The sequence below is a fragment of the Schistocerca americana genome, chromosome 4, assembly GCF_021461395.2.
Source record: "Schistocerca americana isolate TAMUIC-IGC-003095 chromosome 4, iqSchAmer2.1, whole genome shotgun sequence".
Taxonomy (NCBI): Eukaryota; Metazoa; Arthropoda; class Insecta; order Orthoptera; family Acrididae; genus Schistocerca; species Schistocerca americana.
Genome location: NC_060122.1, coordinates 331,545,464 through 331,558,545, shown reverse-complemented (window position 1 = coordinate 331,558,545; position 13,082 = coordinate 331,545,464).

Below are 13,082 nucleotides of genomic sequence, written 5' to 3'. Positions count from 1 at the left end.
GTCAACCGTTTAAAATCTTGTCGATAGCTACATATTTAATATGTAATGTTGGATAACGATCGGTAAGGAAATGGGCAGCTCTTTTTCAAAGGGTGCAACGTAGCATTCACGCTAAGAAATTCAGGGAAACTGTAGATCCAATTTGAACTTAGTTCTTGATGAATTTGTTTCCAGTCCCTTAAAAATGCGCCACCTCACTCACTGAAATTTGCCACACGGGACCACCCCTTCTTTAACAGGAGTGTGTAAGGGTTGCAGTGAAAGTCTACTTTCTCTGGAACATCGCAGGATTATGATCACACTCTTGATAACAAGAAATAGACATATTCGCCAATATGGCAAATTATTCGATGTAGATTACAGAACAAAATACAAATAACTGCACTGCAGTGGACTTGCGTTCTGATAACCAGTCCAAAACACTACAGACATCACCGGATTCATCGCCATTAGGACGTTGGTCTATCGACTTGCCACTGTGAAGTGCATGCCAGAGGGCATTTTCCACTGCACCAATTATTTGGGTTTGGTTGGGTGGTTGGTTTGGGGCGAAGGACCAAACAGCGAGGTCATCCGTCGGGAAGAGTGGGGAAGAAAGTCGGTCGTGTCCTTCCATAGGAACCATCCTGGCATTTGTCTGAAGCGATTTAGGGAGATCACGGAAAATCTAAATCAGGATGACCGGACGCCGGTTTGAACCTTCGTCCTCTCGAATGCAAGTCCAGTGTACTATCCACTGCGCCACCTCGCTCAGTTATTTGGGTTTCTTCCCGTTTTTTACGTAGGGAACGCGGGAAGAATGATTGCTTAAACCCCTCTTTGCGTGCTGTAATTAATCTACCTGATTCCTACTGGAGCCATACTCGCGTGGTTGTAGTATTTTGTTAGATTGATCACTTTTCCTTGTGCTTTTGTGCGTCATCGACGTATGGTCGGAATGGCTATTAACGGATTTGACTTGGTTAGTTTATGGTGTAGACGGATGTCTTTCCTGTCGCCACACCCCACGAAGGAGTACGTGTACTCCAATTGTGTGCTTGTAGTATTATTCATGTGAAAGTAAGCGAAAGTATTCTAAAGATCTGCGATTCGTCTAACTGAGGAGGGACTTGGCTGTCAGCCCGGAATTCACCTAGTGGGATATGGGAAACTGCTTCAAAACTGTATCCAGACTGGCCCTCGCACCGACCTTTGCCGTTAATTCGACGAGCGGATTCAATTGACGACCGCCGAATCTCCTCGTCCCCGGATGCGGCACTCTAACACGCTTCTGTACGGACGGGGAGATTCGACACCTAAAGTTGGTTCCTGAAGTTCTGTAAGAAGGTTTTACCGCGTAGTTTACGTCTCTCTTAATCGTCTGCCAGTTCAGCTGTTTCAGCATCTCCATGATGCTCTTTCACAAATCAAACAAACCTGTGTCTATTCGTGTTGTTCTTCTTTGTATACGTTCAGTAACCTCTGTTAGTCCTACCTGGTATGGGCGCCACATCACTGAGCAGTATTCCGGTATGTGCGCACGAGAGAATTGTAAGCAATCTCCTTGCCAATCTGATTGAATTTCTTTAGTATCCTACCAATGAAGCGGTCTGCAACCGGACTGCACTCAGTAATACCAGCTTCAAGGGCAAGCATGTGTTAATGGATAATGGTGAGCCGGCCGCTGTGGCCGAGCAGTTATCTGCTCTTCAGTCCAGAACCGCGCGACTACTACGGTCGCAGGTTCGAATCCTGCCTCGGGTATGGGGGTGTGTGATGTCCTTAGGTTAGTTAGGTTTAAGTAGTTCTAAGGGACTGATGACCTCAGATGTTGAAGTCCCATATTGCTCAGAGCCATTTGAACCATTTTTTTGATAATGGTGAAATACCCTTTTCTGTTACACTGTGACGAGCAGCTTTCTTATCGGGCGTCGTATCGCCGATTTGCGAGGCGCCGAGGTGGAGAAGAGTACGTACCTCTTTAATACTGGCGAATTTTGCATGAGAACTAGACATGCACTCGACCCCCTCCTTACCTACCACCTAATTAATGATATGTACAACTAGTTTGTAAAATAGGCAGTACACATTCACAATAATTTAATAAAAATCGTAATCTACTCAGTAAAAAAAAAAGGAATTTTATCATAATAAACGACAGGAAATGGGATTCTGCATCTATCTACGAAATGATATGCGGATTAAATATTATAATGAGATTTATTATAAATCAGAACACAAAGGTACTTGATTGTCGATACAAACAGCAGGCTAGTAATAATAATGTCATGTGCCGAGGGCCTCCCGGCGGGCAGACCGCTCGCCTGGTGCAAGTCTTTCGATTTGACGCCACTGCGGCGACTTGCGTGTTGATAGGGATGAAATGATGATGATTAGGACAACACAACACCCAGTCCCTGAGCGAAGAAAATCTCCGACCCAGCCGGGAGTCGACCCCGGGCCCTTAGGATTGACAGTCTGTCGCGCTGACCACTCAGCTACCGGGGGCGGACAACAGTAGGGTAAAGGATAGGGTATACTGAACTATTATGAGAATAAGAGTTGGCTCGAGAACAAAGGGCTCATACTCGCTGTGATGCAAGAGACTGACGATAATGACTGGGGGTCCTAATGAATCAAATATTAGTCCCCCGACTATAATGCAGTATCGCGATTAGCAGTGAGAGCTCAAATGGGAACACATCGAGAAACAAACAAGGTGGACTTGTAGCGAAGCGATCGCACGAACTGCCGAGGATTTCAGTAAAAAGTTGTAGGTCCTACAAAGCCAAAGCCGCAAAACACTTTACCAGTCCTGAAATCTGCAGCACGTCGTCAGTAGGCTGATGATGTAGGCGCCGACTCCTGCTGTGGAGCAGGTCTCTTTCAACCTATAGTCTCGAATACTGTCTGAGAATTTTAAGTTTCACTCACGTGGCCGAAGCAGGGAAACTCTTGGACGCATGAGGATGTATCTCCAGGAAGAGATACAACAAAACCGCCTAAACTCGCCCTGTCGATACAGGTGCGAAAACACAGAGTAAGAACCTGGGTCTTAAGTCGCAGACTGAAACTGGAGTATGACGGAATTCGTGCTCCACAACGGTTCTGAAAAAGTGCGACAAAGTAGCAAGACCGTCCGATTCCAATGAGGATCAGATCCCGAAAGCCCTGCGGCCACGCAACGTAAGAGCCAAGCCATCGTTATTCAATTCTTCACTACCCTCAAAAAGCCGCGAATCCACATTCAGTTCCGATTCCAAAATTCCCCCACACTATCTCAGAACATCATCTGCGCCAATAGTGACCGTTCCCCCCCAATTTCGTGCAGGGTTTTATGATATCAAAAAAATGGTTCAAATGGCTCTGAGCACTATGGGACTCAACTGCTGAGGTCATTAGTCCCCTAGAACTTAGAACTAGTTAAACCTAACTAACCTAAGGACATCACACACATCCATGCCCGAGGCAGGATTCGAACCTGCGACCGTAGCGGTCTTGCGGTTCCAGACTGCAGCGCCTTTAACCGCACGGCCACTTCGGCCGGCTTTTATGATATCAACTGGGTTCAGTTTAAGTTGACCTATCATGCCTCTGCCATTTAGCTGGGGACACTGAACTTTCCATTTGACCAGCTACGGAAACAGCATGCCAAGACCACTGGCCATCTGGCGCCAGACAGTCGTAACCAGCAGGGCACCATCCACAAAAATTCTGAGACTCATGAAGACAATGCAGTCAGTCGGCGCCAGGAGTCTTCGTTCCAGACTCACCGGTTCGGTAAACACATAAACTGTAGTGACACTCAGACAGTTCGCAGGTCGTTTCGCCCTCCATACAATAAGCGAAACTTGACCGAGGCCAGTCGCCCCGACAGGCGCTCGAGTCCATTGATGTACGACGCTCTCCGTATTCGCGGAAGTGCGGACTCCCCACGAAAACGCAGTGTGTCACGTCCTCCGGTGCTCACTTCGCAAGTCACCCAGGAAAGTAACAAAGAAAATTAAAAGCAAGACCACATACAGTTCCCAACATGCACAGTCATCAAGTGAAAAGTAATTTGAGCTCTCAGTACAAATACTCTCATCACAGTAACCTTATTTGGCCCGTTCCCACTGTGAAATGATATAAAGCATTAATAAAATTGATGAAAATGAGAGGCGACATGCAAAAGAAGGCATGGAATCGCTCAGATTTTCTGCCAATGTGTGTGCAGACTTACGAGAATATGATGGTGTAATAGCCAAGCCATAGTAAAAGGAATACCAATGTGCAGTGGAGTGAGAGATTCAGAATTGTGGAAGAATGAGGTTCAGTGTACACAAACAGAGGATTAATTTTCAATATCTACAAAAACCAAACCGTAGAAACAGAAGTGGAAGATCGCGAAAGACAAGTTCGAGGTAAGTAGGGAATAAGGTGGAATAGCATCATATCGTCAGTTTTAACATTTGTGATGGTGGTGATAGTGATGATGACGATGATGATGCAAGGAAGAAAAGGGATACACGCAAGACGTTGCGCTCCTAACTTCAGAGTGATAATAAGGAAGATGCAAAATAAATGTTCAATGGATTAGTATCCTTATCTTATTTGGCACTGACCTCGAATTAAAAAAAAAAATAAAGAAGAAGGATACCTAAGGTCTCACTTTTCAAGCATTTATCCCGACTTGCGGGGTCTGCTGGTTAATCAGATGTGGCATGTTAATGTTAAGGGGTATACAGATGCCCTTCCTGTCGCCACCCCATACCCCTCAGGAAGGAATTAGTGTGCCCCAAATGTCTGCGTCTAGTGTAATCTATGAAATAGTGCGAATGTGTTCAGATGTCTGCGAGCCATGTAACTCAGGCGAAACGTGGGGACCAGCCCATTATTCACCTAGCAGGATGTGGAAAACCACCTAAAAATCACATTCAGGCTGACTGGTACACTGGCCCTCGTTGTTAATCCGGGGAGGGAAGGGGGGGGGGGAGATTCGATCTGGGGCCGACGCGCCTAACCCAACTCCAGGAAGCAGCGCGTTAGTGCTCTCGGCTACCCTGGCAGGTGAAAGACGCTTAAGATATTGAAGATTAAGTGAAACGAATCTGTTTGCTCAATATCAAAATTATATAAGACACCGTAGTAGATCATGTAACAAGAGTACACAAGATAGTCAGAGAGAGGGAAGTATAATATCAGATTGGAAGGAAGAGAATAAGAAAGATTATTAAAGAACTGTGCTTATATTAAATACTAACAAGCAGCAGAAGAATTATCTAAAAATATACATGACTATATTAATGTTTGGGAGGGAAACACAGAGCTTGATAAAACCAGAAAAGAAAGTGAAATAAATTGAAATGTGGGGGTATGAAAGAATTATGTGATCATATAAAGCGTGAAATGAAGAGATACTACAAAGAATAGATACGCTGAGAAGAATTTGAAGAATTCTTGCCCTATGGATCATGTTAATGGAACATCTGCTACAGAATTTAGGCTGGAAGGAGCAATGGAGAGTAGTAGTACCGGCGGAGGACTAAAAGTAGGCCAAACAGATGATAGACGACATGGGGTATAGTAAGCTGAAACTAATTAAATACGTGGTGGGTTTAAAATACGTGTCTGTCAAAACCTCGCGCTAATAATGTGAATTCCGATTATTGAGTCTTATCTAGCATCACCTTTGCTATACTGGTTCAAATGGGTCAAATGGCTCTGAGCACTATGGGACTCAACTGCTGTCGTCATAAGTCCCCTAGAACTTAGAACTACTTAAACCTAACTAACCTAAGGACATCACACACATCCATGCCCGAGGCAGGATTCTAACCTGCGACCGTAGCGGTCGTGCGGTTCCAGACTGTAGCGCCTTTAACCGCTCGGCCACTCCGGCCGGCTATACTGCTTTCAAACACAAACTTCTCTATGTAAATAACTTTTAATGACTGTGATAGCAATTAATCTGAAACGCATTTGACTGTCTGTAGATTAGATCGTATATGAAGAATGGTTCACCAGAATACTCAGATTGACTTTATCATGATATAATCACACACAATGCTTAAATGATACGTAACGAAAACGTGCCCTGTTATAAGAACGCATCTACTGAACTAACATGAAAATTTTCTGGTGGAAACTACCCTTAATTATCTCTCAAAATGTTCATTTAGGCCGTATAATTGTTTCTTACCTTGCCACAGATAACTTGGCTGTGCTGTAGCTGCACTGCAAAAATGATGAGCTGAAATAAAACACTGTGTGGCAGTTCGCCTTCTTGTAGTATTAATTAGGCTACTGTAGCAAATTAAACTTCTTCAGCCTCTTTCAAAAAATGCTAATCACTATTCACGCAGTGGTGCAAACCGTTACAGTGAAACTTTTTACGAAACATGTTCCTCATTTCACTAGTGAGGATAAATTTTAGTGAAATACTTATAAATTAATAGGTAATCACTCTGAAATTGTATTCAGTTCTTTTAATGACACAAAAGAAAATACGCACTAGTATTAATAACAACCATTTTTCAACACTGTCTTTCTTAGCATCACCATGCACCATAAATTTCGCTGCATCACAATATTTAGATTACACAAGATTTACTCTCTTGGATTCCTAAGGAAGGATCTTTAACCTTGGTGGGCAAAATTAATTAGAATACTGAATACATGAATATTATTAGGTATTATTAGACACAATAAAATATCTACACTATTATGATTGCTAAACTCGCGCTTGTAGCGAAGTAAACTCAATAAAAATTACCTTTCTTCGAAGTGCTGTCTCGCTATGCATTCCTCTCAAAAATAATTCTTTACCCTCAAATAATACACCATGGAACATCTGAAATAAAAATGTCTTTGCGGCACAAGGGTCGTCCAAACTCCTTACTGTGACGTGACCCAACACTTTCTTTCCCTCTCTACCGACAACTGCTAGTGATGCCTTCTCTCGCCCGAATTCTGCTCGATAATTCTACAGTCTTTGGAAATCAAAGAATACGTATCTCTCACGTGTTAGGCAAAGCTTCTCAAAGTGGTGAACATTCCGAACAACCGATTTCTTCTAATATTTACATTCACAACTACCATTTCTCCTAATATGCGAGGCCGTGTCCCCTGCCGAGCGGCTCCTCTCAACTTGAACAGTCATTGCCGCTCCCATCATTAAAAAAAAATTAATAAATAAATAAAAAATATAAAAAGATTTTTAAATTTTAACTACCGCTTTCACCAGATGACGGTATATTGGACGCGAATGGTGAGGAGTGGGTACAGGGCAATGTTCTATGTTACTACGTTATAAATAGCGTATATTGCCTGAGATGCACCGATAAGTGGTGCGAAACCGGTCGCAAATTTAATAAAATCATTCATACAGCCAGTGCGGAATTTTCTTTGAAAAAATGTCGAAGTTTGGCTGTGGATGCCCGCCTTACAAAACAACATGTTACATTTTCCTCGTTCAGTTTTAGGTCGAAAAATGCGGAATTTGTTGTGGGACCGCAGAATGTTCTCGCTTCAGTCCCTACAGTTCCATGAAGTCCCGTCTTTTACTGAGGTGCTTTCCAAGCAGGGAGCTATCATTTTGTTTTGATGGAAAGCGACTATCGCAGCTATTTATATGCGCTTGCAGATGTCTACGGAGAGCTGGCCGCGGTGGCCGTGCGGTTCTAGGCGCTTCAGTCCGGAACCGCGGTACTGCTACGGTCGCAGGTTCGAATCCTGCCTCGGGCATGGATGTGTGTGATGTCCTTAGGTTAGTTAGGTTTAAGTAGTTCTAAGTTCCAGGGGACTGATGACCTAAGATGTTAAGTCCCATAGTGCTCAGAGCCATTTGAACCATGTCTACGGAGACCTGACAGTGAACAAAAGAACGGTGAGTCGTTGGGCGAGGCGTATGTCACCATCGCAAAAGGTCGCGCAAACCAGTCCGATCTCCCACGAACATGCCTGCCGCACACAGTTGTGAGTCCTGCAATATTGGAACGTGCGGACACTCTCATTCGAAGCGACCAACGGATCAGAATCAGACACCTCGTTGCTCAACTGGACGTCTCCGCTGGCAGCGCAGACACACTCGTCCACCAGTTGGACTACTCAAAGGTGTGTGGCCCTTGGCTTCCTTGCCGCTTAACAGAACACCATAAAGAGCAACGGTGGCTCATCTGAGCAGAAGTGCATGCACCGTACAAGGTTGATCGTGACAATTTTTTGTCGATCATCGTCACTGGCGATGAAAAATGAGTTCACCACTTCGAACCAGGAACAAGACGGCTATCCGTGGAGTGGCGCCATATCTCCTCTGCTCCGAAGAAAAAATGTCGAAGCCGCACCCTCAGCCGGTGAAGCCATGGTGATGGTCCTCTGGGGCTCTGAAGGGGTTATTCTGTCTGATGTCCTCCCTCACGGTGCAACTATCAACTGTGAACTGCACTGCGCTGCCCTCAGGAAACTGAAGAAACGGCTTCAGCGTGTTTGTCGCCACAAAAATACAAACGAACTACTCCTTCTCCACGACATCGCAGGGCCTCGTACCAGTCTGACCACCTCAGAGGAGCTCACAAAACTTCGTTGGACCGTTATTCGTCAACCCTCCAGCCCGCATCTCGCATCTTCCGAGTTGCCTCTGTCTGGCCCAATGAAGGTTGCACTCCGGAGAAGCAGTACTTGGGTAATGGAGAGGTTATTGATGCAGCAAGACGTTAGCATTCAGGCCCTTCCAGTAAGTTGCATAAGGCCGTTGCATTGAACGAAAATTATATTGAACAATAGGGATTTGTAGCCAAAAGGGTAGGTAATAACATGGTGTATTGGAATACCGTATAAAACCAACCCGCTTTCAGAGAAAAAATGTGTTGCATTCTTTACTGAACGCCCCTCGTGGATGGTTTTCAAAGTTTAGTACCACGCAATCCAGTTGGGGGGAGTGCGTCCGTGTCAGTTCCTGAGAGAACGGCGAGTGACTGAAGGACCGAGTGACAAAAAGCCATATACAGATCCGAAACGACAGGCCGTTAGTAATCCAAAACGTGAAAAGGGCAAGTAGAGAGTAAAATAAAGAGCAAACGAGAAATTGTACGCGAAAATAATGACGACGATCGGAAAGCACCGGGAACATCAGCACAACTGAACTAGGAATGCGCTCCTAGCTTACACCGTCAGAGGGTCTTGCCAGCTGAGGCGAAATTCGGGCCGCCCGCGGTACCGGCGCGAAACAAAATAACTCTGGATGACCAATGATGTGTAGATACCCATCTCCACATCCGAGCCCGGCGAGGATACCGAAATCCGTAATCAGATATGAAAAATATCAGTGCATAATAAGAGGATATGGAAGACTTTCAAACCAGTCGACTGAATGATGAAGGAAAAAATAAATAAAAATGTCCGGCACACAGTTTTAATCTGCCAGGAAGTTTCATATCAGCGCACACTCCGCTGCAGATTGAAAATCTCATACTGGAAAAATGTATAAATATAGTCTTATATTTTAATGTTGTTTGTGTAGGTAATCATGAAGGTGAAGTAAATATTAACACCTGCTGCCGCATACAATTTATTTTTCTTTACAGATGTCTATCAATTTAACAATCTTATTCGATTAACTGTGCTCCACAGCAACAAATTTCGTTAGACAGTGGACTTAAGGCTACGGTTGTCGTATTCTGTGCGAAGGATGAACACTATTCATAAATTTTTCTCTCCTAGAAAGAAGATGAGGATCAAGAAAATATTGTCAATCAGTTAGATGGATGCAGCTGCGATACGTTGAGTGTCTACTACGTAGCCGAGACAAGCTGTAAGGAATAAAAAGAGAGCTAGTAGAAATTGTTTGTGCAGATGAATTGCAACAAAAGTAATCATATTGTAAGCTATTTGATTAATTAACAGGAAAATAGCAAAGCGGTATGAATATAAAAAAACATCCGAACTTCGAGCACACTTTCAATATGCAGCTATAAATTCTATTTGAGCTAATTAGCGAGACAAGCTTTGCGCAAGTGTTGCTCCGCATAACAGCGCCTAACGTGGTCACTAATGAACATTTTCGGGCCCAGAAGAGACAGAACGAATAAGAGAGGGAAAGAGAGAGACAGAGAGAGAGAGAGAGAGAGAGAGAGAGAGAGAGGACACAAATGGAGAGGAGATGGCTAAAAAAATTGCAAGTGAGAATGGATGCCAGCAATAAACGGAATGGAATTGTCCCACGTTCCTAATTTAATTACTTATTTAATACTAGAGGGCGGAAGGAGAGCGCGGGCAGGCGGTGGCGCCGCGTCGCGCCGGCTGAGGGAACCAGGGCAGTGTGCGGTCTTGAGTTACGGTCCGAGCGCTGTGACGCAATTAGATGGTGGCAGGCGCCAGGGGCGTTTCGCGACGGAAAGCGGCGCCGAGATTCACGTCAGTAGCGCCGCAAATGTCGGCCACCGCGGTTTGTCTTCAGGTTCTGCCTAGTTAGCACTGCAAGACCTCTCCAACAGGTGAGGGACGAACCTGGCAATTGCTCCGTAATTGAACTCTCTTCCCAATACGGTTGGGAACGATTACAACAAAAGCTTACTATTAGTAACTGGCTGAGCCCAGCAGCTTCATCTCGACAGTTTCACTTCCTGATGTAAGGTGCGGTAGCCCTCCATCTTCATGCGAAACCCACCCTAGTATTCTATCCTAGTCTTTTACTGACAATGCACAACCACACAACCCTAACACTCAAAAATTACTTGAGCTAGCAGTCGATCGAAAACTAACCTCAAAGTTGGAGTATCGCGAAGCATCCAGAAAAGGCCAACTGTAAGGTGAAACTACTAATCAGACGAACATGACGAATAAATTCCAGGATTATCTTTCATGTCTGTAAAACCCTCATGCTCCCCGTCTTTACGAATGCTATTCTAGCTTAGACTTCCGCTTCTCTAAAATTTTATCAGTCGCTCCAAGTCCTCCTTTCCATATCGGTCGACTTTCTCCCACTCGTATCCTGAACCAGCTCCTCAGACACCCACGTATAACATCCGCCTCTGTACATATCCCGTAAACTTTATACACCCTGAATTCTTCACAATCTTTGATAATCCGACCTAATTTCTTTCCCAAATTAGTTCCACTCGCCTTCCAATATTACACCATGAACTCACCTCTGAAATTTACCTTTTCTTTCAACCATACCTTACCCTGCCTCTCCCAGATGAAGTCTTTAACCATCCTTTCTTTACCCCTGCTCATATCCCACACCATTATCCTACGCGTCGGTTCCTGTCCAGTAGACGTCTCACGCCATTTTTTCACATAATATCCTCCCCAGTATTTCCAACGCAACAATCCCTACCCACAGATACCCAGGAATTCCACCACATCATTTAATACAGAAAATATTACATCACATCACAATCATCTAGTGATAAAAATCATCACCTGTTTTTCCCATTTAAATTATTTTATATAAAGTTTTAAAATTATGTACTCAAAAGAGTGAAAAGCAGCAACTTCGCTGCTGCCAACCTGTCCTCAGTAGAAGGGAATGTTAATGAAAGATGAGTAAAATAAATTAATTGGCTGTTTCCATTTAGACGATATGATCCTAACCGTGACAACTGATCTACGAAACAACCAAGGTTTTGAAAAGTCCTCGGTCCTTTATCACGTCATATTAAACGTCCTCTCCATATTCCACCGAAGTCCCAAAGTTACTTATTTCTAAAACAACCTCACTGCCTATTCTAGTCCTTATGCCACGTCACTTAAACATTCGCCAACGTCCCATTTCTGTGACTAAACCTTTATGGGCGAGAAAGCAACAAATACGGCCCTCCAGAATAATTCCCTTAACTTCTAATCACACAAAACCATTTCCTAAAACCGCTTCCTACCAACCTGTCAACGTGACACTCCAATCTTTATAAACCGATTCACTTCAACAACACTGTTACCTTCTCTCAAATGTCGATGTCCATATGTCATCCTTTCTCCTTCTCTCCATAGCCACAGACACCATCAACCAATCAACGAGACTGTCGTCACTTCAGCCATCATTGTCCACATCAGCAATAGAATTTCGAATCAGTCACTTCCAAAATACTCGCATGTCCTTTTAATTGTATAATCTTGCATGACTTTTCCGTAAAGCTCTACTGCTGAAGATCAGAATGGTAGCGGCTACAAGCTAATTTCCAAAAGGGGAGCTGAAAAAAAGGCTGAAAAATCCACGAGGAAATTCAGCATGTTACGCGAACTTGACATTCAACATCCTACCAACTGTAACCTTCTAACAAATCGCTGAGTGCAGCTGTTGCAAGTCTCCCAGCACATCTTTCCTCCCTCCTATCTTCACACTCCTCGCGCCATCTCGTAACTAGTTTGAATTTCATTTCCCTCTCCGACTCTAAACCACGCCCCAAAATCGTTATCTCGTACCAAAAATAACAATTTACTTTTGTATCTTTTAATACTCACATTAGGCAATAGCCATATATACACTTCCTCCTTCTACAATGTTATAAAAAGGACTGAGTGCTGCTCACCGTGAAGATGATACACTTAGTTGTAGATGGGCACAGCGAAAAGGCTGTTACACACTAAGCTTTCGGCCAAACCCTTCTTCAGAAAAGAAGGGAAAACACACAAACATTCACACAGGCAGACACACATCACGCACACAGTAATTTACCGTTTGCGTAATATTGTTGATATTCCAACTTGTACTTTCCATTCTTTGATTTCCTCCTCCCAGCATCTTTTTCAGTCCTCCATTTTGTTGTGCACATTTCCTGTCCGCTTCTCGTTTTAGTTGTCGTTACAAGAAATTTGTTGTTGACATTATAACTTTACGAGCTCAGCCGGCCGCGGTGGTCTAGTGGTTCTAGGCGCGCAGTCCGGAACCGCGGGACTGCTACGGTCGCAGGTTCGAATCCTGCCTCGGGCATGGATGTGTGTGATGTCCTTAGGTTAGTTAGGTTTAAGTAGTTCTAAGTTCTAGGGGACTGATGACCACAGAAGTTAAGTCCCATAGTGCTCAGAGCCATTTGAACCATTTTACGAGGTCAGTGATAGAATAGCCTCGTATTATCTTGATGCGATATTCAGTTAAAGGATATACAGGGTGGTCGGAAACTCCC